The sequence below is a fragment of the Capra hircus genome, chromosome 1, assembly GCF_001704415.2.
Source record: "Capra hircus breed San Clemente chromosome 1, ASM170441v1, whole genome shotgun sequence".
Taxonomy (NCBI): domain Eukaryota; kingdom Metazoa; phylum Chordata; class Mammalia; order Artiodactyla; family Bovidae; genus Capra; species Capra hircus.
The window spans coordinates 76,650,799-76,665,511 of record NC_030808.1 but is presented as its reverse complement, the minus strand read 5'-3'; the positions used below and the strand labels follow the sequence as shown (position 1 = coordinate 76,665,511).

At 39.0% G+C, this 14,713-nt stretch overlaps 1 long non-coding RNA gene across 1 annotated transcript; it reads left to right on the top strand.

The window, feature by feature from the left end:
- Nucleotides 654-3,846, top strand: LOC108635782. The gene is made up of 5 exons (XR_001917922.1): nt 654-905; nt 1,287-1,427; nt 1,878-1,925; nt 2,427-2,470; nt 3,748-3,846. It is a non-coding gene; the product is annotated as an uncharacterized LOC108635782 (long non-coding RNA).

The following is a 14,713-nucleotide window of genomic DNA, read 5'->3' as shown; positions in this document are numbered from 1 at the left end:
CCTCAGAGCCTTGTCCATTGAGTGATTCGCTTTGTTCCCTGTTCCTCATTCATAACTTAGCTCCATCTCAAGGGTGTCACTGAGACTATTAGCTGGCAAATTCTTACTTCATACCTATGACAGCAGAAACACTTTATTAATGATTCCATAACCCATACAGGCAAAGAACATATTGTATTTTCAGGAGTGACTCATTTATGAAAAGAAATGTGTTCTGTGATTCCTAGTCTGCTTGGCAAGCTTGAGTAGAGAAACTTTGACTTTTAGCTATGTTTTTAACGGAAGTCTTAAGAGACTCTTCTGTTTTGAAACTTCTTAAGTACGAGGAGTATATAAGTATCAAATATAGCTGTAACTCATGGTATTTAATGTACATTGCCCCAAGTAATGCTCTTATGTTCAAAGTAGATTGTGAGCTCCTAGAAAACATTCTCTTAGTCATCTGTTTGTTATTCAATAACTCACACAACGCTCAGGCATTTTTTTCTTTATGAATAAATTTCTCAGAACAGGTCAATGACGTAGAAAATCTATGACTAGTTCTTCAGAACCAATCAGTGACACAGAAAGTATAAGACAGTTCAGAATACACCCATACTTTTATAAATATTAGGCAATCAGAGTATTGTTTTCATACTTTGGTTAGGGATCTAAGAAACCCATATATATAGTTGCCCTGCAATTAAAAAATCTTGTCTTACTTATTAAGGAACTCCTGACTCCCCTTTTCTTTCACTTTTGTTAAGGAGAAACTTCCCAAGGGTCCCCTTGGATGTTTCTTCTCTCTTATGGGTGATGGCAGTAAGAAAAGGGATTTTAGGCAGGAGAGTTTGAGCTTGTTAGTTTGTGTCTTTTGTAATCATAGAACTCAGACACAGAAAAGTTCTATCGAGTTAAACATGCAGGTAAAAACCTCCAGATACCGAGAATCTATATTGATCTACCATGTGATAGGTGGGGCCATCCATCCCTGGAAGCAACAATGAGTTTCTCCATTTTCTTTCTAACACTGAAAATAGCCTCTGTGTGTGTGTGTGTGTGTGTGTGTGTGTGTGTAGTAGTAGTAGTAGTAGTAGTAGTAGTTTCCCCTGAGGCGGAATCAGGTCCTTAATGCCTGTAGGGCCAAACTTGTAAGTTCTCAGCAAGTTCCATGAATTGCTTTAGACCTGAAAAAGTTCACAGCTCTGAAGGAGGCCGCTGAAAGGAATGGCATGTTGACTGTTTACTTTCTTCTTCTCCTGGTCTTTCTAATATCACAAAGCACTCTATTTCCTATCTCTCTGCAGGACTGGACTCGCTGTTGGCCATCTATTTGAAAAAAAATCCTCTCGTGGTTGAACAGAATATGTGCAGCACATGGAGGTCAGCATGTAAGATTCTTGAGCTCTCACCCATATCTAGACACCAACTTATCTACCTAGATCCAGGTACATCACTTGTTAGACTTCATTTTTCAGTTGAAACTATTTTTAAAAAATTCAGCAATACCAGAAAAGAGTTAGAAAAGAGTTTTTTTATTGTCTTTTTTAAAATACTGAAGGCTACAATACCTAAAAGAAGATTATAAAAAGTTTATACACACTATATGCTGCATTTTAATACTAGATTTGCTATAATTTAAGCATTTTTAATAAGAATATAACCAAAGATTAATTAGAGTTAATATTGTATGTGGTATCTTCAGATTAAAAGTAGCAGAATAGGGAACAGTTAAATAAGTTTAAGTGGCATTACAGATTTATATCTAAGCCATGTTTCTTTATTAAAAGGGGCGTATGTTTACAAAACTTTCAAAGACCTCTTGTGTGTTATTGTGAATTACTCTATTTCTGTTTTTCTCCTTCCTGTGTCTCTCCCTATCATTTTTATACATTCAGAATGAGTGTTCAAACTTCAGTTCAGTGAAACACACTTTAAGGTAAATGGTAAGTAGTCATACCTTTTCCGTTCACATATAATTCTCTAAGGTCAAATAAATGGTGTTTGCTTGAAAACTTAACTGACAGCATTTTTGCAAATGTTAACTGACTAAGGGGATTTAGGCTGTGTTATTCTGTTTTGAAGACTTAGCATTTAATTTTGTTTCAACCCCTGCATTCTTTGGAATGTCAGGATTATGAGTATAGCCTCATTAGATATCTGAATTAGGTCATACTGGAAAAAACCCTTGGCCATGCAGGAGCTCAGGAAAGGGAGACCCACATGAAGCAAGGAAGAGAAAATGCTTCAGATATGAATGGGACTTATAAAGGAAGAATCCAGTTTGTTTTGCGTTGTGGCCTGTTTACATTTAAGAGATTTAGACTTTTCTATTTAAAGAGGATGACAGAGAAGAACAGAGTGTAATGGTGCTACTCAAAATTATGGACATTAATTGAGCCAAATGATCTTTCACGCACTTATTAATTATTTATCTCTTTATTCAGCATTTAGTTGATTCCCTTCAAGCATCTACTGTCTACCTAACAAGGTATTTGTGAGTTAATCCAAAAACAAGTGCCTCATATGTTTTCTAGTTTTAGTCGATTCACCTTTTTCAACTTGAATGTTACCTTCTTCTGGTTATGTTTGTTCTCTAAACCTTGTCCATTATTCACTCTTGCTTGAGATTAGCTTTTCCTTTTACAAAATCCTTGATTGGTTACCTAGTTACAAATTTATGTCTCTGTTGTCTCAGTATTTTGTTTCAGGTTTTCACATCTGCAGTAGTAAACCCAGTAACCACTTCCTTCACTTCAAGTCTCACAAGCTATTCTCACTTACTGTTTTTACTGACAGGTCCTGCTTGACATAGTTTAGAACTGAGGAGACATTAAGTTTGGCTGATTGAGGCACAGTTTGCAAACTAATCCACATCACTGCCTTCAGAATAAATTTTACTGAAATCATCTCTTACAGATTTACTTATTACTAAGAATTTATCTCCCTGTTCTATTGCACTGAATACGTTCTACTCCAAAGCTCTGAAACCTCATCTCTCTTCCTGTTGGAGATGTGTGTGTGTGTATATATATATATGTATGTGTGTGTGTGTACATGTGTGTATCTTACATATTGATATGAGTGTGCTCCGCATAAAGTTTGGGAATCAAAACTCTGCATGTGAGATCCACTTTAAGATTATTGGATATATTTCTGCCTGTTATATGTTATGTAGTCATAAGGCTTTTATTTATTTTAGGAATGTGAAAGGTTAGAGAATTAAATAAAATTTTGGTTTAATTCAAAAAGTATAGGTAGGATAAACTGATCCCAAAATTGAAAAAGACTTAGTCTCTAACACTGCGGGCTCAGAACTCAGTGGGAAAGATATACAAATACATAAATATAAGTCAGGCTAAAAAGTGTTACAGGGCTTCCCTAATAGCTCAGTCAGTAAAGAATCTGCCTGCAATGCAGAAGACCCGGGTCCAATTCCTGGGTAGGGAAGATTCCCTGGAGAAGGAAATGGCAATCTACTCCAGCATTCTTGCCTGGAAAATTCCATGGACAGTGGAGCCTGGTGGGCTACAGTTCATGGGGTAGCAAGAGTTGGACACAACTTAGCGACTAAACCACATAAAGTGTTACAAGAGAAAAGGAAAAATATCTGCCATAGTATTATACAGCAGGAGAAGATTAACCAAGAGGATCTCAAAAGGTTATCAGAAAATGAAAGCATATATATGCTTATGTGTAGGCAGAGAAAACAATTTAAGCAAAGAAATGGATGATTTGCCAACTTCTTTTATTCATTTATTCCTCCAGTGCTTATTACTGGTCTAATGCTAGCTGGCATCAGCGAGGTGGAAGGAATGTCTTTGCTGATAAGGAGCTCTTGACCTGGTATGGAGGAGAGATTAAAAGACAAGTTATCTATGACGGTGATTTCCCAGAAACTCCAGGGGATATTTTAAGAAATTATGATTCCTGTAAATCACAATCTCTCTGGGTGTCTGCTTTTTGGTAACAGCTGTGCAGGTGATTCAGACGAGCAAAGTTTTGGAGTCAACCAGCTCTGAAATAATGAAACCTGATTCTAGAAGGAGGCAGAGGGAATTAGTTAAGTGGTGAGGAGAGGGGACGCGCAAGGATCTTCCAGGTAGAGGGAAGAGCATTTTCCAGATCTTGGAGAGATAGTTATTGGTTCAAAAGAACATGCCTGCACCTAAGAAGTCATAACAGGTGAACCTAGAGAAGCAGAGAAGTGTCAAATTGAGAGAGCTCTTGCGTGCCATTCTAAACAATTTGTATTTTATCCACAGAGTGATGAGAATCTTTAAAAGGGTAGTGGAGAGCAATGTGGTAGAGTAGGCACAAGGAATTACTGCTAATGTATTTGATTCTGAAAGCTTTTTTTTTCACTAATGTTTGAATTTTGTAGTTAAACATTTCACTAAAATGGAGGAGTCACATGATTGATCTTCTCTCATAAGAATTTCCATTCTTGGGCTCCACTTTGGGCTTTATCACTTTTAGTTAGTTTCATTTCTGTGTGTCAATTTAGCTAAGCAGACTTCAGTTGGTCCATGGTTAAGTAAATAAAATCACACCTAATACCAATGTTTTGCTATTCTGTTTAAAGCCTCCTTAGATATGCAAGTAAATTATTGTTATTAGTTTGTATCTACATTAATACAAATTATTACAAATTAATACAAATTAATGCAATTATTAATGTAATTAATAATCATGATATGCTAAATGAAAGTGAAGTCACTCAGTCATGTCCGACTCTTTCCGACCCTATGGACTCTAACCTGCCAGGCTCCTCCATCCATGGGATTTTCCAGGCAAGAATACTGGAGTGGGTTGCCATTTTCTTCTCCAGGGGATTTTCCCAACCCAGGAATCGAACTCAGGTCTCCCGCATTGTGGGCAGACTTTTTAGCCTCTGAGCCACAAGGGAATCCCAATATGCTAAAATATGTGTATTCTAATTAGTGATCTCTAATCACAAAACAATTCAATAAAATTAAATTCTCAAGCACTTGCTATAAGCAAGATGTCTGTGCAATACTGTAGGTGATCAGAGGATGAGGTTCTCATTCTAATCATGTGTTTCTTTATCCGTAAATGTATAATAGAATTACCTCTTGCACTTGTTGGGAGAATGTAAAAACATAACACTCAAAAATCAACCAGCTTAGTCCATAGCATATAATAAGCCCCCAATAAGTGTTTTACAAGCTAAGAGCTAATTAATATTGATTCAAAGAGAGATTACATACAAATGAGCCTCTCAATACACTCAAATGATGAGAACATTTGAGAAGATCCTGGAAGATGGAAGAAGATCTCAGGGTATAGGTTTGGGAGACAAGAGAGAAGAGACAAGAGTGGGAGGAGAAGATTTTTCTGAAGGAGGGTAGAACTTCACAGCATTTATACATGTGCATAAAACAGGACATAAAGTATATCAGAACTGCCCATCCTTCATGAGTGATGTCACTGCCTCCCTGAGGGCAGATTGGTTGAAACTATATCACTGATAAATTCAAATGAGTAAAATGCCTTGCTTCGTAGTTTCAGTAGAGAGCTTTCATTGTACCAGTATGATGATACAAATACCATGACTGCCAGGTCCTGATTCTTGCCTATTCAATGGTGGTTATGATGGATCTTACATCTGACTCGTGCTTGAGGATTAAGGAGTCAGGATGTTGGACAGGTGACAGATAGAGTGGGATTGTCCCTGAACACTTGCCAGGTTTGAGTAGGCCTGTTCTCCTCGGGAGGACTTCCATTTCCCTGACTCATCTCCATTGACTCTTAGAGTTTCCACTGGATGCTTGCCTGTGCTCCACTTTGATGCTCTTGGATCCTAACTCTGATTCTGCCACTTTCTAGCTCTATCGAGTTGGATAAGTCACTAATCAAATAGCCCTTACGTTTCTCACCTGTAAAATGGTGATATGATGCCTCTCCAATTGTGTCTTTAATACAAAATGAAATAATATATATGAAAATATCTAAAAACTGCAATTAAATATGACTAAAATTAGGAATGTTGATACAGTTTTTTCATTAATTCTTTAAGCACTGGTATATAGACCTTTTTGCTCATTTGAGGCATAGCTAAAGAAATATACTTGAGATTTTGTCTTAAAACTAACATGATGTCTGACACATGCAACTAATTCATTTTTTCATTCAACATGTATTTATTGAAACCTAGCATTTAATAAAGCTAGTCGACACAGTTCCTATTTCCAAGGGGGCATACCTTTTTAAATAAACAGATAAACGTCCCCAGCAAGTGTGCTTCTACAATGATGCCATCATTGCACTGGATATTGTGGGACATTTAAAACACAGGCAAAAACAAAAAACAAAAAAACAAAAAAAACAAGGATTCTTGCCTGCTTACTAGTGTTTGCCTCAAACTCATTTCTCAATAATGTGATTCACATTCACCTTCCCTCTTTTTTTCCAAGATGTTTAATTTGTCTGCTCCCTTCTTTTATGTTTAGTGAATTATCATCATATTAGAACCAGAGCAGCCATCTTGTCTTTCATGAAGCGTTTTGTAATTGCCTAGAGATACCAATCACTCCATCATTTATACTCCTAAAACATTTTTCAAAAACAGATATTTCAACAAAGGATTGGTCTTCCTTTCTATATTTATGTGTCTATCTATCTCTTCTCCCAAACAATTGCAAACTTCATGAATGGTGCTTTATTAATGTTTGGATATGAAGTACTTAATGTGTGCCTGACATTTTCTACTTGGTAATTTTTTGTGTGTGTTTGTTAAGCATCATCTGGAGACATTAAGCTAATATATAGAAACCTTGAAATAATGGCATGCTAAACTGACACCCCACTCCGGTGTTCTTGCCTGGAGAATCCCAGGGAGGGGGAGCCTGGTGGGCTGCCGTCTATGGGGTAGCGCAGGGTCAGACACGACTGAAGTGACTTAGCAGCAGCAGCAAACTATGTGGTTATTGATTACATATCAAACAGAGGAGAGTGAGCTAAAAATATCACATCAGGCTTTGTAAAGTTAATATTCATCCCTTGATTGAATATTCAGTTCAGTTCAGTCTCTCAGTCATGTCCAACTCTTTGCAATCCCATGAACCACAGCACGCCAGGCCTCCCTGTCCATCACCAACTCCCGGAGTTTACCCAAACACATGTCCATTGAGTCAGCGATGCCATCCAACTATCTCATCCTCTGTTGTCCCCTTCTCCTCCCACCCTCAATCTTTCCCAGCATCAGGGTCTTTTCAAATGAGTCAGTTCTTCGCATCAGGTGGCCAAAGTATTGGAGTTTCATCTTTATTAGGGTTATAATAAATGGCCAGAAAAATAAAAAACATTCCATCCAGAAGAAATAGCACAAACATATGTTCAGAGACAGAAGTGACCACAGGTTAAGAAAAAATTGCATAATGTCTAGAATGAAACTCTATTGAGAAAGATTGAGTGAGCAAAGAGGAGTGAAATATAATCTTCTTCAGTTCAGTTCAATTCAGTTGCTCAATCGTGTCCGACTCTTTGTGACCCATGAATCACAGCATGCCAGGACTCCCTGTCCATCACCAACTCCTGGAGTTTACTCAAACTCATGTCCATCAAGTCAGTGATGTCATCCAGCCATCTCATCCTCTGTCATCCCCTCTCTTCCTGCCCCCAATCCCTCCCAGCATCAGGGTCTTTTCCAATAAGTCAACTCTTCACATGAGGTGGCCAAAGTACTGGAGTTTCAGCTTTAGCATCAGTCCTTTCAATGAACACCCAGGACTGGTCTCCTTTAGAATGGACTGGTTGGATCTCCTTGCAGTCCAAGGGACTCTCAAGAGTCTTCTCCAACACCACAGTTCAAAAGCATCAATTCTTCGGCACTCAGCTTTCTTCACAGTCCAACTCTCACATCCATACATGACTAACTGGAAAAACCATAGCCTTGACTAGACAGACGTTTGTTGGCCAAGTAATGTCTCTGCTTTTTAATATGCTATCTACGTTGGTCATAACTTTTCTTCCAAGGAGTAAGCGACTCTTAATTTCATGGCTGCAGTCACCATCTGCACTGATTTTGGAGCCCCCCAAAATAAAATCTGACATTGTTTCCACTATTTCCCCATCTATTTCCCATGAAGTGATGGGACCAGATGCCATGATCTTCATTTTCTGAATGTTGAGCTTTAAGCCAACTTGTTCACTCTCCTCTTTCACTTTCATCAAGAGGCTTTTTAGCTCCTCTTCACTTTCTGCCATAAGGGTGGCATCATCTGCATATCTGAGGTGATTGATATTTCTCCTGGCAATCTTGATTCTAGCTTGTGCTTCATCCAGCCCAGTGTTTCTCATGATGTACTCTGCATATAAGTTAAATAAGCAAGGTGACAATATACAGCCTTGACGCACTCCTTTTCCTATTTGGAACCAGTCTGTTGTTCCATGTCCGGTTCTAACTGTTGCTTCCTGACCTGCATATAGGTTTCTCAAGAGGCAGGTCAGGTGGTCTGGTATTCCCATATCTTTCAGAATTTTCCACAGTTTATTGTGATCCACACAGTCAAAGGCTTTGGCATAGTCAATAAAGCAGAAAGAAATGTTTTTCTGGAACTCTCTTGCTTTTTCCATGATCCAGCGGATGTTGGCAATTTGATCTCTCGTTCCTCTGCCTTTTCTAAAACAAGCTTGAACATTTGGAAGTTCATGGTTCATGTATTGCTGAAGCCTTGCTTGGAGAATTTTGAGCATTACTTTACTAGTGTGTGGGATGAGTGCAATTGTGCAGTAGTTTGAACATTCTTTGGCATTGCCTTTCTTTGGGATTGAAATGAAAACTGACCTTTTCCAGTCCTGTGGCCACTGCTGAGTTTTCCAAATTTGCTGGCATAATGAGTGCGGCACTTTCACAGCATCATCTTTTAGGATTTGAAACAGCTCAACTGGAATTCCGTCACCTCCACTAGCTTTGTTTGTAGTGATGCTTTCTAAGGCCCTCTTGACTTCACATTATGAGATATCTATTAGGGTTCTCCAGAGAAACACGCACACACACACACACACACACACACACACATACTGGATTTTGGAGGTGGGCAAGTCAAATTCCAAGATCTGCTTGATGAGTAGGCAAGCTGGAGACCCTGAAAAATCCTAGGTCCAATGTCCAAAGCTCTGAAAACCAAGAAAGCCACTGGTATATTTTTCATTTTAATGTTGGAAGTCTCTAGACCCAAGTTTAGCTTCAGTCAAAAAGCTAACAGATGAGGAAAGCTAACATTCCAATTCTAATGCAGTCTGGCAGGAAGAATTCTCTCTTTTTTGGGGGATGACCAGCCTTTTTTGTTCTACTCATGCCTTCAATGGATTAATAAAGGCCCACTCATGTTAGCCCCATGTCTAACATAAATCTGCTTGATTTAATGCACTGATTTAAATGTTAATCTCACCCCAAACACCCTCACATTTGGATATTTTTACCAAATGTCTGGTCACTCTATGGCTCAATCATTTTGATAGAGAAAGTTAACTATCAAAAGATGTGTAGAGGAAATAGTAGAAAGATAATTTCATCCAGCATTATTGAAAAGAGGTTTTATGAAACAGATGTCTTGAAGGATATGTAAATTTGAGATAAGTAGATTTTGGATTTTAGCAGGGGTCATTCTTGATGACAAAGCAGCATGAACAAAGGTATAATTCAGGAAAGGAGAGGATATTTGTGGTTCTGGCAGTAGTCACCTACAAGGAGCATCGCTTAGGATACAGAGAGGGAGTGGCAGAGTGACCCAACCTTACCTCCTCTCCCCTTTCAAAGGTCTCCCTCAATCAAGACCTTTGAGTTTCTATTTTCTTCTCACTCTCTCCTGCTTTTCCTGATCAAATTTGACCATGAAAATACTGTTGGAAAAATTACGAAGGTTAAAAAATGTAGGACTGCAAATTTATTTCTAAATTAGTAGAATTTTAGCTCACCTGCCAAAGAATCAGAGAGACGAAAAAGGCCTGCAGGTACCTTCCCTCTGTGGACAGAGGAAAATAAGTCTGCAGATTAACTGATACAAGGTAGGGTCCCTGGGGCCAGAGCTGAGTAGAATACAATGGAGGTTATTCAGATTGGCAAGGAGGGTGGGCATGAGCTGTGTCCTAGGGAGCACCAAAAGCTAGGGAATACAGTCAGCTTCTAAGTCTGAAAGGTCCATGGTGGGATTTCAATGACAGATAAACTCCAAAGACTTTGAATCCAGGAAGACAGGGCAGTGGTACAGGATGATGTGGGGCAAAGTGCTAGAGACAGAGTGAAGAGGGAGGACCCAAAATAGTTTTCTAAAATATAATTAATTGACTAGAACTTGTTTCTGTTAGTTTCTTCACACCTGGTAGATCACTCTGGTTTAAAGGCTGAAGATTAGGGCAGATAGGAATTAATTTTATAGATAGTAGTAAAAAGAGATGCTACCTGACCTGCCTATTACTTGACCACTCTTGCCCCCTTGTCTAAAACCTTCAGTGGCTGTCAGTAAATTGTATGTTGATCCATGCTCCTTAACCTAGGATTGAAGATCTTCTGTGACGCTGCCACTCCAGCTCTCTTTTCCTCTACTGTCCTAAACATACACATAACTCTGGGCATAGCAGAGCACTCAGTGATTCTTCATCTTGTACTTTGTCCTTCTGCCTCTAGACCCTTGATAATGTTATTATCACTGATATCATCTCTCACCAGTATATTGAATGAAACCCCAAATTTGCCATCTGCTGTCTTAGATAAGGGCTTTGTGCAATTTTTATTCCAAATGAGCTAAGAATACATCAGTTAAGACAACTGGATTATAAAGCTGAGCACGAGGACAATGATAAGGATACAACTCAACAGTATATAAGGGCATCGCCTACAGTTTCAGTGTTTTCCTACTCAATGTGGACTAAGTATACAGTGAACTTTCACTGTAAATATATTCATCCTTAATATAGGCTTTGTAATTTAAAAAAGATGAAACTGACTCATAGGTGAATGCTTAAATATGTGGAAAGAAAATAAGAGGAAGTACAAAATGATGAGAAAAAAATTGTAATAGTTGAATGTGCTTGAGTCAATTAAAAGATGTTCAAATTGTAAGATAACTGATTTTGATATATTTATTTGAAACCACTTTAGTAATGAAAATAAGGATATATGTGGAAGGATACAAGCCACTCAAGAGAAAAGTTTCATGTTAGGATGGCTTCCTGAGCTACCAGTTAACCCATAGGGAGGAAAACACTACCATTTGACACTGGGTTTATTACGTTGTGGTTCACCCAAAGCACCATTGATATCTTAATGGTACTGTACCATAATGAAAATTTTGGTTTTCAAGGGGAAATAAGTTACAGAATGAATAATGATATATGCATGGCTGCTGAATTTGAGGTGTGGTTATTGATGAATGATTCACTGAGTCATCTCTGAGGTTTGGCTTAAGAAGGTCTCATACTCTATGTAAAGTAAAAGAAAAATTAGGAATACAAATTTTCTAGGACCCCATGCTCTCCAAGCATTCTCCAAATCAGAGTTCAATCATCCCAGCATGAACTGACACAGGAAACTTTGCCAATGGTAATCTTTTCTGTTTGAACATCTCCAGTATTAAGGAACCCATCAGACCAGACCACTTTCTTTTTAGTCAGTTCTGATTGTTGGCAATTCTTCCTGAATTGAGCATAGCTCTTCCTTTCTGTGCATTTACAATATTTTGTTATGTTCTCTGAAGCCTCCTGGAAAGATTATTATTCATTTCCCATTTGACAACCCTTCTACTATTTAAAACTGACCATCATGTTTGCTCTCCCCTTTATTAAGATTCTAAATATCCTCTTCTTCCTAACTTCCTTCAGTTATAATTAATATAAGATGGTTGTCAATCTCCTCACTTACTTCACTAACTGGAACCTTCTCCTCTAGGTGAGCTTAGGTCCATCTTAAATGAGACTCATGAGCAGACTCATGAGCAAACACAGTAAATCCACATGGGGTCTAGCTAAGATGAACACAGGAATTTCAGTTTAACACAAAGAAAGCCTGTGTACTAGGTTTTTCAGTTGGAACTGTTTTAGTCCCAGTTTCGACTGAAGTCGCTAGACAGTAAATACCACATTCCAAAATGAGATGAGGGACCCCATGCAGGAGTTGCAAAAGAGTTGTCTTTGAACCAGTTTTGCAACTCTTAGTGGGCTAACTATCTCCACCCTTCTTACCCTTCTCACCCTTCTCAATCTCGCCACACACATACAAAAAAAGACAGTTATCTCCAAGAAAAGAAATGGATATTAGGAGAGATTTTCAGAAAGTTCTTGATATGTATTGAGCCCCACTTCCCTGCCTCCAAGCAGGAGAGTTCTTGCACCTTAGTTTAAGCCCAGAGAAAGGAATTTCAGCTCATCTACACTGAGAACCTGGTGTTTGTTCCCTGAACCTGGAGAGACCCAGTAGACTGCTGTCCATCTTTGGGTCCAAGAATCCTAAAGGGTGGAGACTGTGGCAGGCACATTGCTATGAGGCCTGCACAAAGGAGGGTTGGCTGCAAAAGGTTTGGCCATTGTGCAGAGTACAGATGTTTATATAACTGGAATGACGCTGTGTCTTTGTGCCTTGAAATGACTGCTAGAATTTATATTACCCAATAATGACAGCAATATCATGGGACTTATCCTAGATTTCATCCAAGTGGCAGGCAAAGAATTGGCTCAAAATGAATGTATTTGAAAGGACTGTGGGAGAGAAAAATGAGATTGCTTCATGATTACACCTTCTGTTTCCTCTGTGTTCAGTTGACTAAGTTGTTTTACCTGTCTGTATGTCTATCTATGTATGTATTACGTCTATGTGTATGTACATAGATATGCATAGGCATACACAAATACATACCTGTACACACATGTATATCCATATATATGGCACATCTGAAGAAGAGCAAGATTGTAATGTAAAAAAATAGTAGCTATAGTTTATTGATTATTATGTTTCAGGCCCTGTCTGAAGACCTTTACAAATATTATTTATTTTTCATAGTCAACTTAGACAGAATTTGTCATTTTCATTTTATTGAGCCAGCTATTAATTAAGTAGCAAATAGTGTGCCCATGAGCTCACGTATGTTAAGTGGCTTAGCCTGAACTTGAGTCTGCTGACTCTGAGGACCAAACTCTTTTACATGGATTTATTTTGCCGTTAGATGTAGTCAGTATGGTGTTTGACAGCAGCAACTGAATTTATTATGTGCATTTTTCCAGTGAGCATTGGGCAATTAAAAAATAGTGAAAAGATTATTCATAAGATGTGGTATAAATCAGCTTATTTTTCCTAAGAACATATAATGAACATAGAAGGAACAGTGTGTGACACTAACAGAAACAAGAGCACAAAAACAACTTGCTGTTTTTCCCAACTGAAAATGCAGAGCTGCTTCCACCTGCAGGCCAAAGGAACAATTGCAAGATTTTCCATCTGAACTGAGATGCGGAGTCAGGGTGCTAGGCTGAGGGCACCGATCCCTTCATCACCAGGTGGCTCTAAATCTTCAACCAGGAGTCATTCAAATGCTGGGCCAGTGGGAACATGTGTTTGTGAATCAACCGCAATGTCTTAGGGATCCTGAGGAATGAACAGCTATGGAGCTGCAAGTGTAATGGAGCCGCCCTTGTTGGCCCAGTATTTATCCTGAGGAATGCTGGTTGATTCTGAAGGACAGAGTCTACTATTCCCTTCTCTTCTGTCAAATGTGAGAGCTGTGAGAAGTAAATAGAATGTATCATCTAGTTGCTGAGAGCTTGCTATGGGGGTTTGGGGGGCAGACTTTTAAGCACTTGAGGGTAGATTGGTCAACAAAACAAAACTGTCTGTCTTCATGGAGCTTAGATGAGACCATGGGTTTGAAAATATTTTGTAAACACTGCTGGGTCCCTTGCAGAGTGATGACTGTCCTTCATGTTTATACTACACTGGGAAACCCCTGCATGTTTCTAACCAATGTGCCTCTGTATTACACTTGGAAGCGGTACTGTCACTCAGTAGGCTGAACGGAACTCTTCACTCCCTCTCGTGTGCCAGGTTTCAGGCCACTCACTGCACCTTCTCAAGGATAGGAACCAGAGCTTCCGTACTCTATTTTCTCTGTCTCCAGGATCTAGCATAGTACTGCTTGGAGTAGGCTGTATGTGTGCTGAATGGAATGGACCTAACCTAGGATTGAGTTGATAAAGCTAAGTATTAGAATCTAGAGCATGGGGAGAATGAATGGATTTAATTATATAGACTCATGAATGGTTTTTTGCTTTTGTTTTTGTCTTATTGAAGTGTAATTAATTTACAATGTTGTGTTAGTTTCAAGGTAAAGAAACTCCCTGCATTGCAGGAGATCTGGGTTTGATCCCTGGGTTGGGAAGTGAGTAGTAACCCACTCCAGTATTCTTGCCCTCGTCCCTGTCCTTGAGAAGCTGCAGTGAGTGGCCCGGTGAGTGGCCCAAAACCTGGAACACAAGAGGCAGTTAAGTGCTCCATTCAGCCAACTATGAGTACAACCTGGAGAATTCCATAGACAGAGCAGCCTGGCAGGCTACCGTCCACAGGGTTGCAAAGAGTTGGACATGAGTGAGTGACTAACACTTTCACACTTCACACACATACACACACACACACGCACACACACACGGGGCTTCCCAGGTGGTAAAGAACTTGCCTGCCAATGCAGGAGACATAAGAGATGCAGGTTTGATCCCTAGGTCGGGA